At 36.2% G+C, this 27,637-nt stretch overlaps 1 non-coding gene and 1 pseudogene across 1 annotated transcript; one reads left to right on the top strand and one right to left on the bottom strand.

Annotated features, from left to right (window-relative positions):
• Positions 1 to 12,487: 12,487 nt before the first annotated feature.
• On the top strand, positions 12,488 to 14,033 carry LOC141522798 (large ribosomal subunit protein uL15 pseudogene; annotated as a pseudogene).
• Positions 14,034 to 24,222: 10,189 nt separating this feature from the next.
• Positions 24,223 to 24,294, bottom strand: TRNAP-AGG (transfer RNA proline (anticodon AGG)). The gene has a single exon. It is a non-coding gene; the product is annotated as a tRNA-Pro (tRNA).
• Between the last annotated feature and the right edge of the window lie 3,343 nt (positions 24,295 to 27,637).

Genomic DNA, 27,637 nt, shown 5'->3' with positions numbered 1-27,637 from the left:
CTTTGTACACCAAAGATGGATTTTGAGAACTTTGGAAAATGGTGTACAAATCATTACAAGAAAAGAAGAAAGTATAGCACTGTAAGTCTATAGGGAGATGTATGTTTATATGAGGTTGGGGTGATTTAAAATTGCATTAAATTGGTACTTTTTGCAATGTTTGGCAATGAATTGATTAGAAAAGTAATAAACCCCCAAAAGTGAAAAGTTTGATATGAAAGCAATTGCTAAGCAAATGTTAATTTTATTATGTTATTATTGATCCTATAATGTGCTAATCTAAAGATACATATAAATTGAATTAAGGGGTTTGTAAAGAATATCTTTGAGTTTGGATTCTGATGTTTTATGGCCCCTCCAGAGTCATGGGAGTCAGGACAGACTTCTGAGTTATGCATTCTTAAGCTTTAGAATAACTAAACAAGCAGAATTTTACACTGATTGGGATGTAGTTCATGTCTTTGGGAAAAATCTGGAGTGAGTGAGTAATGATAAACAGTAAAGGTAAAGAATTAGTACATATCACTTTGATATCTCAAATTGTGGGGAATCTTCAATTCCCAGAACATAGAATGTTCTAATATTAAGAAATATTGTCAGTGAGGATAGAAAGTTCTTATGAGAGCATTGAGAAGTCAGAATTGCACTGATAAAGAGAAAAAGAATTTACAAACTTTTGAGGCTTTTGAAAAGAAAAACATTTAGGAGTGGCTAGGTAGTGCAGTAGATAAAGCACTGCCCCTGGATTCAGGAGTACCTGAGTTCAAATCTGACCTCAGACATTTCATAATTGCCTAACTGTGTTGCCTTGCAAAAACCAAAAAAAAAAAAAATGATTTAAGGCTAATTTGAATATGACTTTTGTATGGAGAAAATCTTGTAGTCATAAAAAGGGATTTTTTAGCAACTCCCTGGTCTTAATTCTTTGTATTTTAAAGTTTTAGGGAGTAAAGAAAACATACGTATAATTGAAATATGCTGAGTACAATTAGTAAACTTTGTATAAGAACAATTTAAGCTATACTTTTTGAGATTTTAAAATTTTTTTGTAATAACAAATGAATTGAAGTTTCACCCATCACATTTGTAAAGATTTTGTTATTAAAAAAACTAGAGAATACCTTGTCAATGGGTTATAATTCTCAAGGTCCTTTTGGCCCAGAAAATTTGTGAAAGGCTTTGTTTTTCACCTCATGTTTATGAAAGGGAATATTGATATGTGAGATCAGTGTAGTTTATTGTTAAAAAGAGGAAATTATACATATAACTGTAACATTGTCATAGGTAATAAGTGTACATTGGACTTTTGAAATTATTGTGTAAAACTAACATTGATAGAGGATCTTATTTTCTTTGAAAATAGAAGTGTATTTGGAAGAAGAGATAAAATAAGTTATAAAGCAAAAATTCAGAAGAGGTTTGTTTGTAAGAGATACTTAATTATAAGGTTAACTTTAAGAGAACCAGTTGTTTTGTGTTGCTTTAAGAGAATGAGATGTCAGCATGTTATGTTTCATGTAGGTTAAGATTTGATGTTTACATTATATCTTAACAGCCAGATACCCTTTTCAATGATATTGAATAAATGTGAGGGGCTTTGGAAAATGATTAGGACACTAAAAATTATGTAACCCAAATTAGATGACTTATCAGTAAGTAAGAATGAAGGGTGTTATCAAACATGTGATCTGCCTTTGGAAATATAAACTATTTTACTGTAATGAAGTCAAAGCTGGAATTAATGATTGTTAATGAGGGAAATTATCAAAGCATGACCCTCTGGGTTCCCTGAAAATTTTAAACGATGTGTTGGATCTTGCTCTAGATCTGTAGGTCCAGGTATAAATGTAATAATGGAAAGACTATTTTTGTGAAATCTAGTTCTTAATGTGTTACACTTATTACTGTTTTGTTAAATTTAGAGCCCTCACTCCCTGAATTTCCAAACCTCATCCCCACTCCACCCATCACCAGGTCCTGTCTGTTCCCCTTGGAAGATTCCTTCACTAGATCAAAACGGGGTGAATACAAGAGCAGGGAAGGTAACCTGTCTCCCCTTCCTGCTGAACCAGCCTACTCCCCTCTAGAAGGATTCCTTTGCTGAATAAAAAGGGGAGAAGAGGGTAGCAGGAGGATGGTGGGGAACTGGCAGAAAAAGCCTTATCTCAAAAACAATAGAGAGACAAGAGAGCTCAAGTGCTTATGCCTTAAAGGGAAAGACCCCTCTACAGGTGGGATGTGTGATTGGTAAAAAAAAATACAACTAAAATCCAGTGATTAAGAGACTCTTTTATTGAAAGGAATTCAATGAATATCCCCTGTCCATGTGGCCTGAGTGATGACTTTCATTGCTTTTATTTTATTTTTTTAAGTTTTTAACTGGCTTGCCCAAGGCCACACAGCTAGGTAATTCGGATTTGAACCCAGGTACTCCTGACTCCAAGGCTAGTGCTTTATCCACTACGCCACCTAGCCACCCCTCTCATTGTTTTTAAAGTTTCTGAACTAGAGTTTTGGGAAACGTGCTGAGAGTTTTAAAAGAGGGATCTTAGTGTTGTAACATTCTGACAAAATTTGTACAGAATGGGAGGAATTAAATAACCCAGATTGTTAAATTAGTTTGGGATTAAACTATTTTAACACTATTGTAACTTTTGCAAGGAGTTATGTGGTCTGGGATTTTAAACTATTTTGGGTTAAAGAAAAGTGGTATTGGGTTACTAAGAAGAGAAATACCTAGGTTATCAGGGATGTTTACTGATGTCTTTTGGGGAAAAGCTCTAATTAAGTTTTTTTTAGTTTGGTTTTTTTTTTTTTGGCAAGGTGAATGGGGTTAAGTGGCTTGCCCAAGGCCACACAGCTAGGTAATTATTAAGTGTCTGAGACCAAATTTGAACTCATGCTCCTGACTCCAGGGCCAGTGCTCTATCCACTGTGCCACCTAGCCACACCTCTAATTGGTTTTAATGTTAAGTTTAATAATGCTAACAACTGTATTTTTATTTTGGATAGAGTTTTTGGAATGTGAGCACTGAATTCTCTGTATAAGGTACTCTAAAGTTTTTAATCAAACTAAGGTGTTAGGAAGTTAGTTGAATTGTGCAGTTAACCAGCACTAGCACTAGTGGTGCCCTCCTCTCACCTCCTCAACCCAGTCCTTGCTGTTCCTCGGTCAGAGTAGTATTATAAGTTATAGAAATAGTATAGCTGCCTGTGAGAAGTCTGGTCTAGAGTAGTTTCTTCACTTTTTCTGGGTTTAAATATAACTCTTTTCTGTGTCTTTTATTATGTAAATAAAATTAAATTCTGTGCTTTGAAGACCCAAGAGCCTGAGTACTAGAAGGATTGTCTATCTCTGAGAGAATGCCAGATACTAAAGTTCTCCAGATCCACATGGGTGAAGGTAATCAGCTAAATAAATAAGAAGTTGTGCTAAAAAAAAAAGCACATTTGTGCTAGAGAGGAGCATCTCAACAAAATTTATGTAAAGAATATAGTTTCAAATTCCCCAGCTCACTCTCCTTCAATCAGGTGGTTTTATCTGACCCTTTGAGTTCTAAGGGTATCCTTTTGATTTGGAGGTGTCTTTTCTCTACTTCCATCAGCTCCTTCTATCAGTTTTATTAGTTAGGTGCCAGTAGCTAGCATCCCAATTCCATTAAACTACTCAATATCAATTAGCTTTTATACTTTGAAGATACAGCAAGAACAGATGGTATAAACATTTCTCTCTAGCACTTCAGGGCCATACTCTCTCTTTTATCACCTAAAGTCTCTAAGAAGAGGGTTTTCAGACTTATCACATTGTCTACATTACATTGGTTCCACCAAGTTTCTGTTCATATGTGGCAAAACTGTTGGATGAGTCTTTGTTACTGTTGTTATCAGGCTGGGCATCAAATTTGACTCCTGAATATCATTCTTTGTATTTTGAGACATTAATGCTGAATTAGGACTCTGGGATGCCAGCTTTTCTGCCTTTTGGAAACTTACAAGTTTGGAGTTCCAGACTAATCTCCTTTACGTAAAATAGAAAAGAATAAACTATGAGGAAAAAGGAACAAGACCCATTTTAAAGTCCCCATGTTAACCTAAGTGGAGAGAGTCTAATGGCTTTCCCCTTATAGCATTGTCCCTCATTGTTATTCCAAGAAGAGGGCAGCCAAGAGAAAAAGGCTCGGATCAACAATGCTTTTTTGAAGGCACCTCCAATTTCAGATATGCTGTCTATTAAAAAAAAAAAAGACTAGTTAGCCACCAGGTGCTTTGCAGAACAACCAGTTATAGATTATCTATGCATAATAAACTATCCTGAAGGTACCTCGACTGCATGTCATTACATATTTCTTGTTAGTAAGTTCCCAAGCTTTCCCCATAAAAGGAAGACATTGTCAGAGATGATCTATGAATATACTAGATTATAGAAGAAAACTTTATTAAAGGGAGAAAACAAAAAAGAGACCTTAGAATGAACAACCATAGCCCAAAATAAATATCTAAATAGCCAGAGCCCAATCTGACTGGAATATGATTTTTTTAAGGTTTTTCTGCAAGGCAAATGGGGTTAAGTGGCTTGCCCAAGGCCACACAGCTACATAATTATTAAGTGTCTGAGACCAGATTTGAACCCAGGTAATTCTGACTCCAGGGCTGGTGCTTTATCCACTGCATATAATTGGTTTTACAGCATGGGAGACATTGGCACAAGACCACCCTGTATAACATGCCCTCATCAGAATGCTGCACTCTATGAGGAAGGCAAAACTGAAGCAGGCCAAAGGAAACATGACATATGTAAGTTTAGAGTAAGCACTTCAGGTGCTTAGTCTATTTGTTTCTAACTTATGGTAGAGCATTCTGAAGTCGTACTGGTCTAAATAGCCACAGTTGGACACACTATAATTTGTCTCAAACATAGTGATGTCGTTTTGGTCTTCCTTGATAATGAAGGACAAGAATCATAGGTGTGAATTGCTAATTCAGGGTAATTTTAATTTGTATTTCTCTAATAAACAGTAATTTAGAACATTTTTTCATTTGGCTCTAGTTTTGATTTTTTTTCTCCTGAACTAACTTTATTAGAATACAAGTCACTTCCCAATTGATAAAGTATCAAAGAATATAAGCAGGCACTCTTGATTACTTATCAGTTGGGGAATGACATGTATTTGAGAAATAGGGCCTTTATCAGAGACACATTGTAAAAAATTTCCCCCCAGTTTTCTGCTTTCCTTCTAATCTTGATTTTCATTTATTTAAGGCAATGGGGTTAAGTGTCTTGCCCAAGGACATACAGATAGGTAATTATTAAGTCAGATTTGAATGCAGCTCCTCTTGACTCCAGGGCTCATGCTCTATCTCTTGTGCCACCTAGCTGCCCCCTTTCTTTATTTTTTTACTTAATATTTATTCTCATTTTGTACAAGTAATGTTTTTTATACATTAATAAAATATTCTTGTTTAAGAGTACAAAATACTGCCTCCCCCCAAAAAAATATAGACTTGATTGAGTGATAAAGGGGAGAGAAAAAAATTAAAATAAAAAAATAATAGTAATAATTGTAGGTATGGCCAGGTGGCACAGTAGACAGAGCACCAGACCTGGAGCCAGGAGCACCTAAGACCAAATCCGGCCCCGTACACCCAACAATCACCCAGCTGTGTGACATGCAAGCCACCCCAGCCCCACTGCCCTGCAAAAACCAAAAAAAGAAGAAAAAAGACCCAGAATAAAATAAAATAGTAATAATAGTAGGGGCAGCCAGGTGGCAGACAGAGCACCAGCCCTTGAGCCAGGAGCACTGGGGCCCAAATCCGACTTCAGACACCCAATGATCACCCCACTATGCAGCTCCAGGCAGGCCACCCAAACCCATATGCCCTGCACCCCCCCAAATAATAATAATAATAAAAAATGTGCTTCAGTCTTTGTTCCAACACCACCAACATTGGTGTAGGTGGATCACCTTCTTTATGATAAGTCCATCACAAAATTTACTTCCATATTTTTCCACCATTGCCATTGCTGATTGCAACTCCCTCCTTTTGTATTTCTCCACTACCATGTGCTCTATTTTCTCTCTCCTTTCACTCTGACTCTGCTGTAAGGTAGCTGAGTGGCGCAGCAGACAGATCCCTGGCCCTGGGGCCAAGAGGCCCTGAGCCCCTATACCACCCCTTAGGCCCAGCATCCACCTGACCCTATGGTCCCAGACAGGTCATCCAATCCTAGCCCCTTGCAAGAAGTAGAAAAGAAAATGTGTTATATCTGACCACTCTTCCTCCATTGTCCATCCTCTCCTCCATCACTCACATCCCCCCCTTCCCCCTGTCCCCCTTCTCTCCTTCTTACTCCAGATGTCTATACCCCATTGAGTATATATGCTATTTCCTCTCCTAGCCACCTCTGATGAGAGCGAAGATTCCCTCATTCCCCCTTGCCTTCCCCCCCTTCCATATCACTGCAATAGCTCATTGTAATAAAGAAAAATCTTATTATATGAAATATCTTGGCCTATTCCCCCTCTCCTTTTTCTTTCTCCCATTACATTTCCCTTTTTTCTATTGACTCCATTTTTACACCATATTTTATCTTCAAATTCAGCTTTCTCCTGTGCTTCAACTATAAAAGCTCCTTCTACCTGCTCTGTTAATTGAGAAGGTTCATATAAGTATAATCAGTGTCATTTTTCTATACAGGAATATATGCAGTTCATCATCATTAAGTCCCTCATATTTTCCCCTTCTCCAATCTCTATGCTTCACCTGAGTTCTGTATTTGAAGATCACACCTTCTGTTCAGCTCTGGCCATTTCAACAGGAACATTTGAAATTCCTCTAGTTCATTGAAAATCCATCTTTTCCCCTAGAAGAGGACTTTCATTTTTGCTGGGTAATTGATTCTCAGTTGCATTCTAAGCTCTTTTGTCTTCCAGTATATTATATTCCTAGCCCTATGAGCTTTTAATGTAGTTGCTGCTAAGTCCTGTGAGATCCTGATTGCAGCTCCATGGTATTTGAATTGTGTCCTTCTGGATGCTTGTAACATTTTCTCTTTGACTTGGGAGTTCTGGAACTTGGCTATAATATTCCTGGGGGTTGTTTTTTTTGGGTCTCTTTCTCAGGGAGATCGGTGGATTCTCTCCATTTCTATTTTGCCCTCTGCTTCTAGGATATCAGGGCAATTTTCCTGTAGCAATTCTTTGAAAATGATGTCAAGGCTCTTTTCCTGATCATGCCTTTCAGGTATTCCAATAATTTTTAAATTATCTTCCCTAAATCTGTTTTCCATATCAGTTGTTTTTTCAATGAGATGTTTCATATTTTCTTCTAAGTTTTCATTCTTTTGGTTTTGAAGTATTGAGTCCTGATTTCTTGTAAATTCAGCAATCTCCCTGCATTCTATTCTTTGTCTGAAGGATTTGTTTTCCTCAGAGAGCTTTCTTATCTCTTTTTCCATCTGGCCAATTCTGTTTTTTAAAGCATTCTTCTCATTAACTTTTTGAACTGTTTTATCCCTTTGACCTAAGCTGGTTTTTAGTATGCTATTTTCTTCAGCGTTTTTTTGGATTTCCTTGACTAAGCTGCTGACTTCATTTTCATGTTTTTCCTGCATCTCTCTCATTTCTTTTCCCAGTTTTTCTTCTATCTCCCTCATTTGATTTTCAAAATCTTTTTTTGAGCTCTGTCATAGCCTGAGCCCAATTTCTGTTTTTTCTTGGAGTCTTTAGATGCAGGAGCTTGTGCTTCCTCATCTTCAGACTGAATTTTTTGATCCTTCTTGATCTCACGGACAAAGTATTTCTCAATGGTGTTTCTCTTTTTTCCTCTGCTTACTCATTTTCCTGGCCTGAGCCTGGTTTTGGGGTGCTTCCTGAGCTTTTGGGACACTCCCACAAGGATCTCAGTGTGTAATGCTCTGTTCTCCCTCCTGATCTGTGAATGACCATAATCACTCCCCCTCTCTGCCTAGGGGCTGAGGTGGGTTGGGGCCCCTGCTGTTCTATGGTGGGGCCTAGACTGAAATCAGGATTGAATGTGGTCAGAACCCTAGCGTCCTGTTCCAGGGACAGAGGACAGAGTTCAGCAGTCTCTCTGCTCCCTCCCTAGGCTTAGCTCATGCCCTGGGGGCTCCTGCTTACCGGCTCCACCTGCTTCTGGTTCCTGGACCTGGGCTGCCATGGCCAAGCTGATTCGCTGTGTGCCCTGAGGGCTGGGCTTCAAGTGCTCACTCTTGCAGAGGTCCCCCCCACCACTATTCCCCCAAGTTGCACTCCCCAGGGCATAGGTCAGGAAACTCCCCTGCTTCTGTGAGCCATGGCTCCCAGTGCCCTGGGGCTGCCTCAGGGAGGCTGAAGTTCTTTTGCTCTGGTGGGCCACCCCTCCAACCCCAGGGAGCAAAGCCTTTCTGCTCTTTTCCTGGTTACTTTGAGCAGGAGAACTGCTTCACTGGGTCCCTCTGTGGGTTCTGTCTCTCAAAAATTTAGTTAGAGTCCTTATTTTATAAGTTTTATGAAAGAGCACCTAAGCAAAGATCCTCTCTTGTTGCCATCTTGGCTCTACCCCTCCCCCTTTCTTTATAATCTTGATTGCATTGGTTTTGCTTGTGTATTTTAATTTTATGTAATTAAGATTATCCATTTTGGATACAGGATTTAGACATAAAAAACAATATTATAAGCAAACTAGAAGATCAAGGAGTAGTTTACCTGTCAGATATATAGAAAGGGCAGCAGTTTATGAGCAAAGAAGAGATGGAGAACATCATTAAAAAGAAACTAGATAATTTTGTTTACATTAAATTAAAAAGTTTTTGCATAGACAAAACCACTGTAACCAAGATCAAAAGAAATGTAGTAAATTGGGGAACAATTTTTACAACTAGTATATCTAACAAAGGATCCATTTCTAAAATACATAGAGAACTGAGTCAAATTTAAAAAAAAAAACCAAGCCATTCCCTGATTGACAAGTGGTCAAAGGATATACAAAGGCAACTTACAGATGAGGAAATCAAAGGGATCCATAGTCATATGAAAAATTGCTCTAAATCATTACTTATTAGAGAAATGCAAATTAATGCATCTCTGAGGTACTACCTCACACCTCTCAGACCGACCATTATGACCAGAAAGGATGATGATCAATGTTGGAAGAGATGTGGGAAATCTGGGACACTAATACATTGTTGGTGGAGTTATGAACTCATCCAGTCTTTCCGGAGAGCAGTTTGGAATTACACCCAAAGGGCAACAAAAATATAAAACCCCCTTGATCCAGCAATACCGCTACTGGGTCTGTACCCTGAAGAGATGATGAAAAAGGGTAAAAACATCACTTGTACAAATATATTCATAGCAGCCCTGTTTGTGGTGGCAAAGAATTGCAAATTAAGTGAATGTCCTTCAATTGGGGAATGGCTTAACAAACTGTGGTATATATATATAAATATATATGTCATGGAACACTACTGTTCTATTAGAAACCAGGAGGGATGGGAATTCAGGGAAGCCTGGAAGGACTTGCATGAACTGATGCTGAGCAAGATGAACAGAACCAGAAAAACACTATATACCCTAACAGCAACATGGGGGTGATGATCAACCTTAATAGACTTGCTCATTCCATCAGTGCAACAATCAGGGACAATTTGGGGATATCTGCAATGGGAAATACCATCTGTATCCAGAGAAAGATCTGTGGAGTTTGAATAAAGACCAATGACTATTACCTTTAATTAAAAAAAAACCATTATCTTATAATGTAATTTTGTTATCTCTTATACTTCATTTTTTTCCTTAAAGATATGATTTCTCTCTCCTCACATTCAGTTTAGATCAGTGTATACCATAGAAACAATGTAAAGACTAACAGACTGCCTTCTGGGGGGGGAAGCAAGATTAGGAGGAATATTATAAAACTCTAAATAAAATCTTTCAAAAAAAGATTATGCATTTTAATTTGTAATGCCCTCTATTTCTTGTTTAGTCATGAAATTTTCCCTTTCTCATATATTCCATATTTCCCTAATTTGTCCATGATATCATCCTTTATATATAAATAATTTATCCATTTTGACCCTATCTTGGTATATGGTAAGAGCAATTGATCTATTACTAGTTTTTACCAAACTGCTTCTGAGTTTTCCCAGCAGTTTTCATCAAATGATGAGTTCTTGCCCCAAAAGCTTACTGTGGTTATTCATTACTGTGTATTATGTACCACATATCCACCATTCTATTTCTTAGCCAGTACCAGATTGCTTTGATGATTACTACTTTATGATACAGTTTGAAATTGGGCAGTGGATAGGAGGACAGGAATTCAAATTCAGACTCCCAGATACTTAATAGCTATGTGATTTTGGACAAGATTGATTTGCATCCAGGGTCATCTCTAGTCATCTTAAAGAATGTTTTTTAAGGATTTTGCAAGGCAAATGGGGTTAAGTGGCTTGCCCAAAGCCACACAACAGCTAGGTAATTATTAAGTGTCTGAGGCTGGACTTGAACTCAGGTCCTCCTGACTACAGGGCCGGTGCTTTATCCATTGTGCCACCTAGCCACCCCATCTCCACTCAACTTGATTCATATCTGGCTCTGGCTCTGGCTCTGGAGGAGAAAGTGAGGCTAGTAATATTGCACAGGAACCCTCACTCAAATCTAATTCCCTTGCAAGTTATCACCTCTTTCATGTCATGGTCTTCTTTGAGAACAAAGGAAAACAACTAGACCACCTTTTACAGATTTTTTTTTCATTGATTTCCTTGACCTTTTGTTCTTACAGATGAATTTTATTATTTTTTCTAACTTTTTTTTTGCTAGTTTGATGTTACTGAATAAGTCAATTAAGTTAGGTAGAATTTTAACTATATTGACTTGGCCTACCCACAAGCAATTGATATTTCTCCAATTGTTTAGTTATGACTTTATGTGTAATTAAGTGTAATTTGTAATTCTCTTCATATAGCTCCTGGTTTATCTTATCAGGTTAGATTTTCAAGTATTTTATATTATCCACCATTATTTTAACTTGAATTTATTTTTCTATCTCTTGCTATTGAATTTTGTTAGTAATATTTAGAAATGCTAATAACTTGTGAGGGTTTCTTTTGTATATTGCAGTTTTCCTAAAGTTGTTGATTATTTCAACTAATTTTTTACTTGATTCTCCATGATTCTCCAAACATCCTAAAATATGCAAAGAATGATTGTTTTATTTCCTTATTGCCTATTCTTATTCCTTTCATTTCTTTTTCTTGTCATTGCTGTATCTAGCAATTCTAGTACAATACTGAATAGAAGGACTGTGATGAGTATTCTCTTTGATTCATTCCAAAATATTTGAATTGTTTCTTTCTGAGTACTTGAAATATTTTTTTCCTTGACCTGACAGTTCTGGAATTTGGCTTTAATATTCCTAGAAGTTTTCATTTTGAGCTCTCCTTCAAGGGGATGATCAGTGGATTCTTTCAATTTCTATTTTACTCTCTGGTTCTAGGATATTAGAACTGTTTTCCTTGATAATTTCTTCAAAGATAATATTTAGGCTCTTTTTCATTGTTGTTCATGACTTAACTCAAGTTTTTTTTCCTAAGGTTTTTGCAAGGTGATGAGGTTAAGTGGCTTGCCCAAGGCCACACAGCTAGGTAATTATTAAGTGTCTGAGGCAGGATTTGAACTCAGGTACTCCTGACTCCAGGGCCAGTGCTCTATCCACTGTGCCACCTATCCACCCCTCAAAGAGTTTTTAAATATTATATATTTTTATCCTTTTGATGTTGTTTGTTGTTTCTTGATGTTTCATAAAATCATTGGTTTTCACATGCCAAATTATAACTTTTAAGAAATTATTTCTTCAGTGAAGTTTTGTGCCTCCTTTTCCATTTGGTCTTTTCATTAGTTTTATCTTTTAAGGAGTTCTCTTCAGTGGATTTTTGTCTTTTATCAAGTAACTGATTCTTTTTTCACAATTTTATTTCATCACTCTCATTTAATTTCCTAAATTTTACTCTACCTCTCTTATTTGATTTTTAAAAACCCTTTTTGAACTCTTCCAGGACCTGAGACCAATTCAGATTTTTTCTTTGTGCATTTACATGTAGTTGCTTTGATTTTGTTGTTTTCTTTTACATTTGTGTTTTGATCTTCCCTATCATCATAGTGGCTTTCTATGCTCAGGATGTTCTTTCTCTGTTTGTCTATTTTCCCCAAACATCAAGGTCCTTTCTAAAACTAAATTGTCAAGCATTCAAATGTGTACTACAGAGAGTGCAGCTCTGTGGTCTGGCCATCTTGTTCAAATGTGAAACAAAATGTGAAAGGCCAAAAAGACTTTTATGAAAAACTCACATAGGGCAAACAATTATAGGGGGATCAGGAAAGGTGATATAAGGACACTCTCAAGGTCTCTCTGAATAATTTTGAAATTAATTGTGCATCATGGAAGGCACTTAGCACAGGAACACCCAGTATGGCATGTTCTATTCATGGTCTCTAAGAGCAAGGCAGAATTGAAGCAGTTCAAAGGAAACATTAGGTATGCAGATTTAGAGAATCCATCCCAGGTGTTCCCATGTATTATTTGTGTCCAAACTGTGGTAGAACATTCCAGGTTCATAGGGTTCTGATCAACCATAGTCAGACACACTGAAATATGTCTCTTACATGGTAGTGTCATTTTAGTCTTCTTTGAAAACAAAAGAGAAGAACCAACCATTTTTCTAGCCTATTTTTTGAGTTTTAATTTTATATAAAAGTTGAACTCTACTCCTAGAGTAGAAAGAACACTGTCTCAAGTATCCCAAGTTTTTCATACTATTATCAGAGCTAGTTCTAGGGGTCCTGTGAGTTTTCAGGTCTTCCAAGTTGGTATGATTTAAGGAAAGCTGTGATCATTGCTCTCCTGGACTGTACTCTGATCTTGGAGTGACCACAAGCACTTTTTTTCACTCTGGAACTAACAAAAAACTCCTATCCTTGCTCTGAGACTGCCATGCAGAACTTTCTATGGGCAATGCCAACAAAATCCTGCAACCAATGCCAGTAGAGTCCCCTGTAATTTCCCTTTGACCAGTTTTCTGACCTCCTTACCCTTTGTGAACTCTGAGCTCCAAAAACTTCTATTGTTACCCCTCAAGGCCTGCTTCTGGATTATCAGGGCAGAGCCTGCACTGGATTTATGCTCCATTCTCACTCCAGTGAAATAGACATTTTCTACTGATCATCTAAGTTGTCTTAGCCTGGAAAATTATATCATTCTATCCTTTTGTTAGTTCTGTTTCTTCAGATTCATTTTGAGGCATTATTTTAAAGTTGTTTGAAAGGGAATTTGGGAGTCCCTCCATTTACCCACCATCTTGGCTTTGCCTGCTAGGGATTTCTCTTAAGATTCCATTCTCTTTTAGCTTTCCAAGTGATAATCACAGTGTCTCTATCTAGATCTATAGTCTGAAAGATATAAAAAAAATAAAGGAAAGATTTTTTTTATTCATTATGAATTAACCAATAAATTCAATATAACAGTTTTTCCTTGTTACCTCATCTTTCCCAAAAGTTCTGTGTTAAGAATAAGATCTGTTTTTCTTTTCTCTTTTCTGGCAAGCAGTGACTTGCCTTCCCAGTTAAGGAAGACATGGAAGCTCCCCAGACTCAAGAGCCACAACCATCAGGTGCATTGGCAAGCACTGGAAGCACCCTGGAGATCACAGCAATGTGGGAGGGCTGCACCATCATTGAATCAGCTTCAACAAATATCAGATTACTTCAGGAAAGTTGTTATGAGGCACTACCACTTGAAGAAATATCAAGGCTACTGCCCAACTGTCAACCTTGGACACTGGTCAATGAGTAGATCAAGATTAATGTGGCCAAAAACAAGGAAAGGCTTGCCCCTATTATTGATGTTGTTAACAGGAGTACTACAAAGTCCTAGAAAAAGGAAAATTCCCCAAGTAGCTAGTCATCATGAAAGCAAAGTTCTTCTGTAGAAGAGCAAAGGAAAAAATTAAGGGTGTTGGTGGAGCCTGTGACTAGTGGCATAAAAATTCAGTGTTGTCAAATAAAAAAAGATCTCAAGATCTAATTACTAGTTAGTCAGTTGTCTAACATCTCTTTTCTTTAAAATGTCATCATGGTCAAGGCTTCCCCTCCTTTATCTTCCTAATATATAAATAATTGTGTCCTTAATGTGGAATGGCTTAGTCTCATTAAATAGAAGTTATTCCCCTAAAAACCTTATAAGTATTCTTCCTGGAGATTCCTCTTCTGGAGGAGGGGAACAATAACAATATCTTTAGAGTTCCAAGGCCAAGAGAGAAGAATTCAGCCATTACTGTAGCCCACCTCCAGCCAATTCACAAACCACTCCTTAAGACAGGTCCTGAGGTAACAGACCATAAGAGAGGATATTCTCCTTCTCTTGTCTACCATGAGATATAATTCTTTTTCAATCCTCTGTGATCTTTTAAGGTCCTCTATCTGCTGAATTCCTCTACATCTCTTCTCTGTTGCTTATCCTTACACCAAATGAAGTTTAAAACCACTTCCTGATCATCTCTTCACCAGAATGCCTGAAGTTCAGCCCAGTATTTTTATTTCCCTTTCCTCTTTCCCCACCAAAAGTAATCTTGAAATCAACCTTTTGGTCCCCAGGTCTGACAGGGTAAAATAAGTGTTAACCTTATCTTGCCAGAAATCTGGCCTCCATACCACTTCCTGGACGTTTTCTTACCTGCCACTTCTCTAGGGACCCTTCCTTTTATGTGTTGTCTTCCCTCATTAAAATGTAAAGCTCCTCAGGGACAGGAACTGTCATATTTGCTTATATTTGTATCCCTAGGGCTTAGCACAATGTCTGACCCTTAGAAAATGTTTAATAAATGCTTTATTTTTTCCCCAATCTTCAAGATATCTACAATGTTATTCTATGTTACTTGTGCATCACTGCTTTTAGGCCATCACATCCTCTGTTCCCTGTAAAAACAAGAGCCTATAAATTACTTACAAACTAAATACTAAGTACTAAGAGAAAAAAGTGGTAACTAAGAAGAGGAAAGAACTCTGGAGGTTTTACTATCAACTTGCATTATGGGCAGAGAGTGTGTTTGTGGCTGTGGGTGAAATAACACCTAAAGATTGGAAAATTCACAAGATTTATAGTTATTAACCACTTGCATGACATTGAACAAGTCACAAATGCTCTTGGGTCTTAGTTTCCCCATCTACAAAATGAATAAACTGTATCAGATGGTCTTTGGGGTCCCTTGGAGTTCTCCATCTATGGATCTTTGAGCTGACAAGTCTAATTTAAATATTGCCTTCCTCATGAAGCCAGTCATGATTCTCAGACACACTTTTTACTATAGGAAACCCCCCCATACATATTTTTTAGCAATTTGTTTTATATCTAATAAACTACAATAGAACATTGTATGATAATTTTTTTCTCAATCCTCTGTGAGCTTTTAAAAAATGTTTAAAATAAAATGACAGAAAATATAGGTTATCTCTTTCTGGACTTTAAGCATCATGAGGGCAAGACAATTTTTCCAACATCCTGATCATTGTCTTCCTGAGTTTGTAGCGGAAGATATTCATGTATCTTGACTTCTCATCAACTGGATGTAAAGTGAAGACTGAGTACTTTCTAAAGAAATCAGCTTTTTTTAAAACCAGAAATGCAGTTATGAGAAATTTATTACAATTTCTCATTTTCCCATTTTGAGAAAAGATGATGCCACTATGTCAGCTCTAGTTCAACTAAAGAGGTGTAGAAAACCAAATAAAGGGCATATTGGACAGAGAGATTGCATCTCTTGGAAACCTAAGGTTTCTAGAATAATGGGCAGGGAACAAATGTGAGCTCTGTCTATGGGTGGGGGGTGGGATAAGGATGGATGAATGACACATTTACAGAGTTAAGTGGAAAGTTAAAGAGATCAAAAAGGGATGGTCCCCTTTAATTAAATAACAAAAAGTCTAAGAGCAGGAGCAGTAAGGTGGTTCAGTGGATAGAGCACCAGCCCTGGAGACAGGAAGACCTGAGTACAAGTTTGATCTCAGACACTTAATAATTATGTAGCTGCAGGACCTTGGGCAAGTCATTTAACCTCACTCTTGCAACAAACATTTAAGTTACTTGTAGGTATCTTCCTTTCTGGTAAAAGAAATGTCTCAGCACAAATTTTGTCAGTTCACAATTTATGATTTTGCAATCTATTTGTAAATTGTTACATAGAAATCTTGATTACAAAATAGAGAATTTGAAAACCAAACCAGTTTTATACAATTCAGTTTTAAAGGACTAAATTTAATCCTTGGCATTATTATTTTATTTCCCCCATTGGAAGATGCTGTTCCACTAACAAAAAGAACTTCCATAACAATAAAAATTCTAATACAAAGTTAAATTTTTTTTCAACTTCAGTTTGTAGCATTATACATTTGATAATCATTTTAGAACAGTGTATTTCTAGCAGATGATTTACAAAAACAATTTTAATCTTTTGGCCTATGATTAAAAAGAATTTTAAAATCTTAGCTGAAAATGAATTCCTCTTAAAATTAACAAAAATTAAAAGAGGAAAAAGTTTGAAGATAGATCATACATCATCCTTCTTTGGTTATACTTAATTGACTAAAATTCCTTTCCTTAAAGCAGAATTTGAGATAGTTATGATAAAGAATTAGATCCTTGTGTCACAAAAACTTTATCATACTTGCTTACACATACCCTTAGCATTTTGAAAAGCAAAAGAATCTTAATTCTTATGGGAATATATAACTGACAATAGATGCCAAAGCTAGTCTAACTGCCTATTAAACTTATAATTACAAGTAACTAAGCAAAAAAATAGACATAAATTGAAATTACATTATTACTTTTTACACTTATCACTTAACATGATTACATGAATTTACCACAAGAATCTTTTTTTTAGACGTTAGTTTCCAGGGAGGGCTATGTGGAGCCTTGAAACAGATTTTAAATCTCCCAGGTGAGACATTTCCAAATGTCATGTTAGGGAAACGGAGGTAGGAAAAATCAGCCCTTAGAGTTAGCTAAAACACTATTTTCCCAGCCTTTCCCAATGAGCCTCTCATCTGCAGTGTGTCCAAACTCCTTGGACCGCTAACCCCATAGGACATATATATCCAACATAAATTTCCTTTATATCTGAACTCAGCCTCAGATAGAAGACCAATCTTCAGCCTCATGAGGTTCTTAATGTCAAATTCCTATGATCAACAGTGAATTTAGCTCTTACGAAAGAGAATGTGTTGTAGTACCTATAATCTTACCACAAAACAAAAAACAAAAATAAATTTAATTGTTTTATCAAACACTACAGACTCTGATTATGCTTAAAAAGAGAAAGGAAAAAAATTAATACCAAAAAAAAGTTTTCAAGAACTACTGTTACAAATTACACTATCATTCCTCCTTGTGAGCCAAAGGATTGCATGACACCATTGTAGACCAAAAGAGAAAAAAATTTAAAAAAAGAAGTATGTAATTATTCTTATTCTACTTCAAAGGGCAGGAAGGGAAGTTCTTTCAAACCTGTTTCATTTGACCAAGGAGTCTCAGCTTCTGTTCTCTGAGGGGGGAAAAAAAGCACAGATATCATTTTCTTGTTCACTGCAGTAGTGGGTGTAAGCAAGGACATATATATATATAGTGTGTGTGTGTGTGTGTGTGTGTGTGTGTGTGTGTGTGTGTAGCTAATCAAGAGGACAAGATCTAGGAAAACTAAAACAGAAACATTCAAAGTCGCAGTTCATTACAGTAATTTGGAACATAAGGAAAATAAATCCAAGTTGTTTGAGTTACATTCATTGGGAGCAGAGGATGTTATCAACAATTAATTTCAAATGAGGCCCTCTTTCTATTGCCTTGGGTTTGTTATCAGTTATGCTTAAAGATCTCTATTAGTATGGAGGTAAATCTTATTCTTTGAGCTCTAAATACACTATATTTCCCCATGTATAAGACAAACCTTAATTTGGGGGTCTGAAATTTGAAAAAAAATTGTATTCTAATAGCATAATTAAACTCAAGTTTTATTCACTATGAAATTCAAGGACCTTCTGCTCATAGCTTTCAGGCATCTTTTGGGCAAGTCTGGAGCATGTACACATGCTTATTCCTTTCCATTTCATGAACCTGAAGCATCAATTCTGTCCTCCTTTGAAATGAGTAACTTCTTTTTCATCAGCAATTCTTCTTGCCTCCTGCTGAACCATATTTGTGGACATAGGAATTCCAATGGCCCTTTGCTCTCTAATCCATCTCTTCAATTCTCTCTTTTAACTCAGGCCATTTTGCTTACTTGTCTCTCATGACCTTCTTCTGCCATGATGTTTTCAGTAGGGTTTCTTCCTCCCATAGCCAGTCTCAGATTGTTTTCTCAGTTGGAGGAAGACCAAACTGATGTTCAGCAGAATGATTTCCATTCACTTCATTCACTTTTACAAACTGGGTCACTTTGAATTTGAATTCAGCACCATATGAAAATCTTTTCTGAGTCATTTCTAGGTAGAACATAATAAAACATAACCTAATAAACCAGTAACAAATGCGAAACAATGAACACAAACACAGCAAGCAAGAAAAGTGTGAAATGCAAGTAAAAAAAATCTACAACCACAGTAAAAGATGCTCCTAGGTTTTAGACCCAAAAATTTTTCAAAAAGGGTGCATCTTATACATGGGGAAGTATAGTATATCTCCAGAACAAAAATCTACATCAAAATAGCAAAACTTAACAATGGAACTATGAATTTATAGAGTTCCAAAGAACTCATTAATTAAGTTGGACAAATAGTTGTTAATATCAAATAATTGTAATGAATTAGCTTATAGGTTGAAACATCAAATTGATACAGATAAATCAGTTTGGAAAAAAATTTTCTCTTATTCTTATGCAGTCTTAAAGTAAAAACAAATCCCTGAAATAAGAACTTATCAAACTCAAATTGATATAAAATATTTTGGGTATCCTACAGATACCCCAAACAGTCCTTAGAAGCACAAAGCAAATCTGGACTTAAATCCAACTTAAATATTTGATAATATATTTTTTATCTTTTCATTATGTGCACATGTTGAACTATAGTTCACAAATTACCTTTTTTGGTCCAGTGAAAATTAATTTTCTGCTAAAACATGGTGTGACTAACTTCAAAGAACTTCCTGTAGATTTTATCTCAAACCCTTTCTTCTAACATAAACCTGATTCACTAACTTATTACTAAAGGGTCAGATCATTTTTGTGCAATTTCTCATAGAAATAAAATCACTATACCTTTCAAAAAATGCTTTAATATGGAGTTAGGCCCTGAAATCTTAAAAATGATGACATCTGGGGGGGGCGGTACAGTGTATAGAGCACAGGACCTTAGTTCAAATCTGGCTTCAGATAATTGCCTGTGTGACCTTGGGCAAGTCACTTAACCCCATTAGCTTTAATAAAAAAAATTTTAAATGACATCTTTAAAAAAGTATAATCTGCTTTTTTTTATATTTACAGAGATAGAGGTGAGGAATTGAGGAGAAAAGCCTCCAACATGAATGAGATGCAATATGAGAGAGAGAGAGAGAGAGAGAGAGAGAGACTATGCAGTCAAGTTACCAAAGCAAAGAAATGAATGGAACATGAGGGTTTGGACCCAAACTTAAAACTTAGAATTAGGAAAAACAGACTTTCTCCTACCAAAACTACAGTTTCTGCATTTAAAATTTTCCAGAGCACATCAAAATTGCAAATTTGAGAAAAGAATTTCAATTTTCCCCCCATTTTTCCAGCTGAAAAAATCAAATGAGAGAATTGATAGCTGAATAAAAGTCAATTCTCTGGTGGGGAGAGAAAATAAAAAAATGGAACAGATTTAGTCAAATAAAATACAATAACCCCACTGCCTTGTCAAAATAAAAAAAAAAGAATAAAGAGAATTTTTGGTTTTAACACTGTTATCAACCACCATCCACCAATATCACTGAGGGGGTAAAAAGGCAGGGTTCCCGCAAGCCTTCCTGAGAGCTTAGGTTGTTATGAGTTAAAGGCATTGTTTGCTTTATGAGAAAGAAAAGGGGAGGCAGGTGTCTGTAGTCTACATGAAGAAATTTCATCTTTTAGTTCATCCTAAACTGTAGTTCTAGTTAATAGCAGAAATACCAATATTGAGCAGAACAAATAAGCACAGATACCTGAACAGACATACACACAAACAAAAGGGAAATTACCTAAACAAAGTCTCACATATCAGGGTGTCAAATTCACAACCTCTAAAACTACAAAATACCCAGACAACACAAGAGAGAGACCCCATTTAACCCTCATCCTAGAGGGTCCCAAGCACAAACACATAAACTAAGAGGGGGCCCAAGCCAAGTCTTACATTATTGAATACCAGCAAACATCAAATAATAAGCATGTAAACCAGAGGGGTACCCAGAGCCCTTAAACTAGAAGAAATTCTCACTAGAGGCAAGAATTTCAGTAACCAGAGGTAAAATTCAGAGAATTTTCCAACTTCACCCAAAGGTTTAAAAAAATAGGACAATTGAGTTGAAAAAGTGGTAAACTCACCTCATTGCAATGCCAGATTTGACTGAGCTCAAAATCCATCATAGTGTTTTGTTAGGAATCCTATTATGCAGCATTGTTAAGAGTGAGATTACCCCCTTTTCCAAATCAAAATTTTCTAATCCCACATCTGTGAGACAAGGATTTGAATAATAGAGTAGGAATTTGAAAAATTTTAGACCTTTTTTCCTTCTGAGAAGGACCTGTCCCTCCTCAAATTCCCATGCATAGCTGCTAGTCAGAGCAAAAAAAAAAAAAACTGGAATCCTTTAAAAAAAGAATTAAAATAAAATGACAGAAAACATAATTCAGAAATGAAGTTTTATTCTCTGGAATTTACTCTAAATAAATCTATGGGTGGAGGTCATCTGTCCAAGATAACCACCCTGAAATAAGAGAGAAGATTATTTATCCAAAAACAAAGGATAACAGAAACCATTAACCTCCTGGGTGACCTGACTTATGAAGGCTGAGCAATATTAAGTTGCTCAATTGCTCCTTAAAGACAATCATCCTCATAGAAAATTATCTGATTGCTATCTCTTCCTGGGTTTTAAGCATCCTGATCATTGTTTTTCTTAGTTTGTAATTAACATAGGGGAGATAGGTGATTTCTCACCTGCTGGCAAAGGTGACTATAAACTGAAGGCTGAGTACTTTCCAAAGAAATCAGTCTTTTTATATATAATTTGAGAATCTATATAAAATATAATGTGAGAAATATAGGAATATAGTTTGAGAAACTTATAATTTGATACCTCTAATAGATCATAAACTCATTGAGGATAGGAACATGCTGTAGCTAAGCTTACTCCCTACTCCCTGAGTGCCTAAGGTCACTGGACTCTTGCATGTAGTAGATAGTTACTAAATATTTCTTGGTTTTTAAATCTCCCACATACTTCAGTTTACCCATTTCAAAGGAGAAAGAGAATCTAAGTTCCTTGGACAACATATCCACCCACCATATTCCAGCATATTCTTACCTTCAAATGAGTTAATATCAGTAAAGTGCTCAGCTCTGTGCATAACACACATGGTTGTTCCCTCATCCATTTATCCAGTTGTTGCAGTCACTTCCCATCTATTGCTCTGCATTCATCCTCACCAGTCAAATAGCTCAGCTTCTCTCAGTCAACTCTCACAATTTTAATGTTCTTTAAAGCCATAAAATACTGGACTTAGCTCCATCTAAACTAACACTGGGTATATGAGAAGTTTCTCAAATCTTAATTATACTTTCTGTCTTATTTTTTTTAACTTGCTGCAAGGCAATGAGGTCAAGTGGCTTGCCCAAGCCCACACAGCTAAGTAATTATTAAGTGTCTAAGGCCGGATTTGAACTCAGGTATTCCTGACTCAAGGGCCGATGCTCTATCCACTGTGCCACCCAGCCGACTCTTTCTGGTCTTGTCTAAACATTGACTATCATGGAAATAAATCTAATACCTGTCAAAATCTTGGAGAGACAGGTTCCAGCTATTTAGGCCCTATGGATACTTCAAGAATCTCTCTCTCTCTCTCTCTCTCTCTGCCTTTGCTGTTTTCAAGGGAGAATCAATTGTATTGGGGATTGGGGGAGGGAGAGAGAAATAGAGATAAAAACAGAATGACAAAAGAGGGAAAATGTTACTTTGTATCCTTTATCTACTTAGAACATAAAGTCTTTGACTTTGTCCTTGGTTTTCATTCCTTATCAATAAAGTAAGTGTAACTCTTTGATTTAGCAACTTTGTGGCTAAGAAAAAGAGGAAATTTACTATATTTTAAAGCCTTGGCAACAATTTATCTTCCCCCAGTAAAAAAGTCAAGCTTAATTTAAAAAGTCTTCCAAATCTCTCCCTTCTATTCAAAATTCCAGAGGAGGCCTAGGGTCTTCTTTGGCCTTTCCCTCTCCTCATATACCCTAGCTCTTCAACTTCCTCTTGAGAACTAGGGAATTGGAAACAAATTATGTTATGCGAAACTAAGACAATAGAAGGGGAAAATGATAATAGTCCATACATTTCTTATTTCCCTTAACATGCAAACCATGAAAAGAGCAGAACTTTGGCATCTTGAAGGTCTGGGCCAAGTATGTCATTTGACATCATTGAGAGTTTAATATTTTTATATTTAAAAATATACACATAAAAGTATATAAAGGACCCTTCATTTTTTTCTCCCACCTCATGTGCAGTTAATAACCTAACTGAAATCTAGTCCTGTGAACCCAGTATGAGGAAGGGTTAAGAATTTCCTGCATTTTCTATTGCTCTTTTTCATCTAAGAAATCAGCAGTTACACTGTTTTCTACATAGAAATAGTGAACTGAGGGTGGTGTAGGACCTAGCCTTTGAAGAGACAGTTGAAAGACTCCAAAACATCACAAGCAAACCATGAATTCTGATGTCCTGGTATAAAAATTTACTTTGAGCTCTGGACTCGGCCCTGAGGATCTCATAGGGAATTTCTAATATAGGGGTTTTTAATCTTCGTAATGGTATTTGCTTTCTGAATATGGGTATAGCATAGCAATGGCAATCCACTCAGTGACTGATAGGGCTGAAAGACAAGTTTAATTATCCTACCAGTAATTAGATCTATTAAGAGAAGGTTGACTCCTAGATCTTGATGGAATTATCATTTAAAAAAACACACACTGAAGGATTACTAGATGGAATTTGAAGTTCTGATAGTTTAAATACCTACAGAAAATAGACTTTTTTTAAAAAAAAAGCGAATAGGCTCTTTTTAAAATTTTTTTTAATGCAAGGCAAAGGGTTAAGTGTCTTGCCCAAGGCCACACAGCTAGGTAATTATTAAGTGTCTGAAGGCTGAATTTGAACTCAGGTACTCCCAGCTGCCCCCTAAAAATAGACTCTTAATAGAAGCCAGTGTTTTATTAGGAGCTGTAAGTCAGAGTCAGGTCTTGGAGGTCAAAGAAGAGAGTGGGAATAGGAGAGAGTAAAAATTAAAAATGCTATTTGTAACCACAAATACTTATCCTTCTTTCTGTACCTCCCTAAATAGCATATAAATGATTTTTGGCAATAGTAGTTACCAGCAGAAGGACTAGTGACTTGGAAAAAAAAAGTCACATCTGGAGACAATGACTTCATAACTATTCTAGGGGTAGTTGTATCATACAGAGTACCAGCTTTTAAAACTCAAAACTGCACCATCTACTTTCTCAACTTGTGTTCACAGCAAAGAATGAGATCTATAATTTATCAAATAAGTGATTTGTTTTTGAACTAGTTATGGAAACTAGTTATATCCTTCTCTGCAAAAGATCCTACACTCCTAAACCGTAGGGATTGACTTATTTTTGCCATTTGTATTCCCAGAATCTGTCATAGAGAGTTGAATATTCTAAATGTCTTTTGTATATATACTTTAAGGTTCAATGAAGAATGACATTTTGCTGCTTAGGCCATATATATTAAGTATTATAGAGTATAAGTTGTCTTTATTCATTTTGTACACAGTTCTGTTGGTTAAAAAAAAAAATCTAACGAATACATGTCCTGCAGAAGGGGTTGTTGTTTTTTTCTTATATGGGGAGCTGAGAAAAAAATATATGAGCTTTGTAATTTTGACAACTATTATCTAAAACACAAATCCTAATGAGGAGATTTCTAAAATAAAAAACAGGGCTCGTCCGGGATTTGAACCCGGGACCTCTCGCACCCTAAGCGAGAATCATACCCCTAGACCAACGAGCCACAGTAGTGTCCTCTCAGACTATGTTATTATATTCAGCCAAAAGTTTTCAGCCGCTTCAAACTTTTCTGATTTTAAAATAGTTGGGGACCGGGAGCCCCCTACTGGACAAAATAAATCCATGAGATCTCTGGCCACGCAGCTAAAACACACTGAAATTTGTTGTGTTCATAAGCTTTCCAATTTGTGATTTCAATTTTTTCCCTTATTGCTTGTGGGGATTTCCCCCCTTCATTTCGTAGTGGGATAAAGATGCAAATGGATTGAACCTGGAAGAAAAGTTCCTTGGGTGTAACTAAGGAGGGAGAAGATAGCGGGGAAAGAGGGCTGAGACACCCTGTTTTGTGGCCTTTAATAACAAAGTGTGACAAAACGAATTAGAAACCAAGTCAAAAAGTTAAGTATATGTGCAAAGAACTAAATTATGCCCACATAAATCATCAGCATTTCTATATATGAACAACAATGCCCAAGGAAAAGAGATTAAAAAAAAAGAAATTCCATTTAAGATAACTATTGACAACATAAAATACTTGAGAATCTACCTTCCAAGAGAAACCCAGAAACTGAATGAACACAATTACAAAGCACTCTTCACACAAAGAAAGTCAGATCTAAACAACTGGAAAAACATTAATTGCTCATGATTAGACTGTTAATATAATAAAAATGACAATTCTATTCAAATTAAATTACTTATTCAGTGCCATAACTATCAAACTACCAAAAAACTATTTTAGAATAAATTTTAAAATAAATTAAAAAAATTTTTTAAATAAATATTTTAAAATAAATAGTAACAAAATTCATCTGGAACAACAAAAGATCTAGAATATCAAGAGAATTTGTGAAAAAAAATTTAAAGGAAGATGGTCTAACTGTACCATATCTAAAACTAAAGTTATGGTCATCAAAACTGCCTGATACTAGTTAAGATAGAGTAATGTAACAGTGGGTTAAGATAGGGACAAAAGAAGCAATAGTAAATGACTACAGCAATCTGCTCTTTGACAAATCCAAAGACATCAGCTTGTGGGATAAGAATTCACTATTTGACAAAAAATTGTTGGGAAAACTGAAAAACAGTATGGCAAAAACTAGGCATAGATCCACATCTCATACCAAAATAAGGTCTGAATGGGTGTAAAATTTAGACATAAAGGGAAATATTATAGATCAATTAACAGATCAAGAAATACTCCGTCAAATCTATGACAAGAGGAGAAATTTATGACCAAAAAAAGAATAGAGTACTTATGAATTGCAAAATGGATGATTTTGACTATATTAAATTAAAAAGGTTTTGCAGTCTAACACAGTTATCCTAGCTGTCTGGACTGTCAAGAGGAGTTGCTTCCATTAAGGTTGTTCATCTCATAATGTTATTGATGTGTACATTGTTCTTTTGGTTCTACTCCCTTCACTCAGCATCAGATCCTGTAAGTCATTTCATGCTTCTCTTAGAGTCCCATCATTTATGGTTTCTCATAGAACAATAATATTCCATTGTATTCATGTACCATAACTTGTTTAGCCATGCCCCAGTTGATGGGCATCCCCTCAATTTCCAATTCTTTGCCTCTACAAAAAGAGCCTCTATGAATATTTTGGAACATGTAGGACTTTTTCCATTTTTTATAATTTCTTCCAGATATAGACCTGGAATTGGAATTGCTGAGTTAAAGGGTAGCTTTAATGATGTTAAAATCTTGTTAATTATGGAAGGTTGTTTCCTCCTCCTGAGATGTAAACTGACCTTGATTGTTGATTATATCCTGTCACCCCCTGACCCTGTCATTTTGTTTCTTGTATCCCAATTTCCCCTTCACCTAACCTTGGTGGTAGATGTTGGGATGACAGGAAATAACATATTGAACTTGGGAGTGGAGCACCTTGGGACAGAAAGGACCAGTATGTAGCTTACCTGGCTCAAGGTGTAAGACCACTTCTCAAGTGCCACCCCTTGCCCAACCTACAAACAACCAACAGGAAGTGCCACTACTTCTTCCCTTTCTTTTTCTTTCTTCTTTGACTCTAGTAGGATGGGTTTTTTTCATGCTCTTAGCCCACATGGAGCACATGGGCCTCCCCCCCTGGCCATGTGGCCAGACTAAGCCAAGCCTCATGGCTACCTGTCCTTTTCCCTCTCTCTTTCTCTCTATCTCTTTCTCAATCACTTTCACTCAAACTTCACCTAGCCTATTCTTAAAGTGGTTACTGTTTTTCTAGGAGTTTTAACCTGTTTATTTGTATTAATTTGCTATAATAAAATCCTGAGCGGTTTTAAATTCCCAGAGAGTGTGCAAATTCCTTGACCTTAAATCTTTTGTCTTCAATCTCTAAATCTTTAATAATCAGTAGCAGCATCACCTTTTCCCTTTACTATTCCTAATCTGAGATGAAAATTTGGGGTTCCAAAGACCAGAGGTAGAAAAAATCTCTCTCTCCCCATCTCACTTATTTTTTTCTCAACTCCAAAATCATGATCTTTCTATGCTGTGTCCCCCTTGCTCACTATTAACTTCCATCTTCTTAAAACATCTTTATCTCCACTGAGGAAACTTTGGAGATATCTTTGATCTTTTCCCCCTAATATTTAAAGAATATCATCCAATCAGTTGCCAAATTTTACTATGCTTCTCTCTCTCTCTCTCTCTCTCTCTCTCTCTCTCTCTCTCTCTCTCTCTCTCTCTCTCTCTGTCCCTCTTCTTCTCTTTACCTCATTTCCCATCCTTTCCTCTCCTTTCTTTCTGTCTCTGTCAGTCTTCTCTCTGTGTCTCTCCTCTAATGGTAACTTTTTCCTCCCCACTTTTTACTGCTTTTTAAAGTTTGCAATCTACTACCACCCTCCTTTGTAAGATATTACAAATTATATATGTAAATACATACTGTATATATTTCTCTTTATTTTAATACATCTGGACTTGGCAAAAAGAAAAAAAATTACTAACAAAGACAATTTCTAAACTCTTGGATTCCTTGTAGAATTCATTTTTATTTGTTAAACTTCCTTTAAAAATTATACTAGTATATATGTTATATATATATATATATATATGTCTGTTCTTTTATCTATTGACAATATAGATCAAATAAGAACCACTTTAATTATGCATTGTGTTCTTGCTTATATTTTTCTCTTTTTAAAACTTATTTAAGGCAATGGGGTTAAGTGAATTGACCAAGGTCACACAGCTAGGCAATTATTAAGTGTTTGAGGCTGGATTTGAACTCTAGGGTCAGTGCTCTATCCACTGCACCACTTAGCTACCCCTATATTTTTCTTTTACTATTTTTAACGTTTCCCCCACAATTCCAAGGTACAAAGACACAGATTTAAAATGG

Source organism: Macrotis lagotis, chromosome 4 (genome assembly GCF_037893015.1).
Source record: "Macrotis lagotis isolate mMagLag1 chromosome 4, bilby.v1.9.chrom.fasta, whole genome shotgun sequence".
Classification (NCBI taxonomy): Eukaryota; Metazoa; Chordata; class Mammalia; order Peramelemorphia; family Peramelidae; genus Macrotis; species Macrotis lagotis.
Note: the sequence above shows the minus strand (reverse complement) of the source record. Positions and strands in the feature narration are given on the sequence as shown.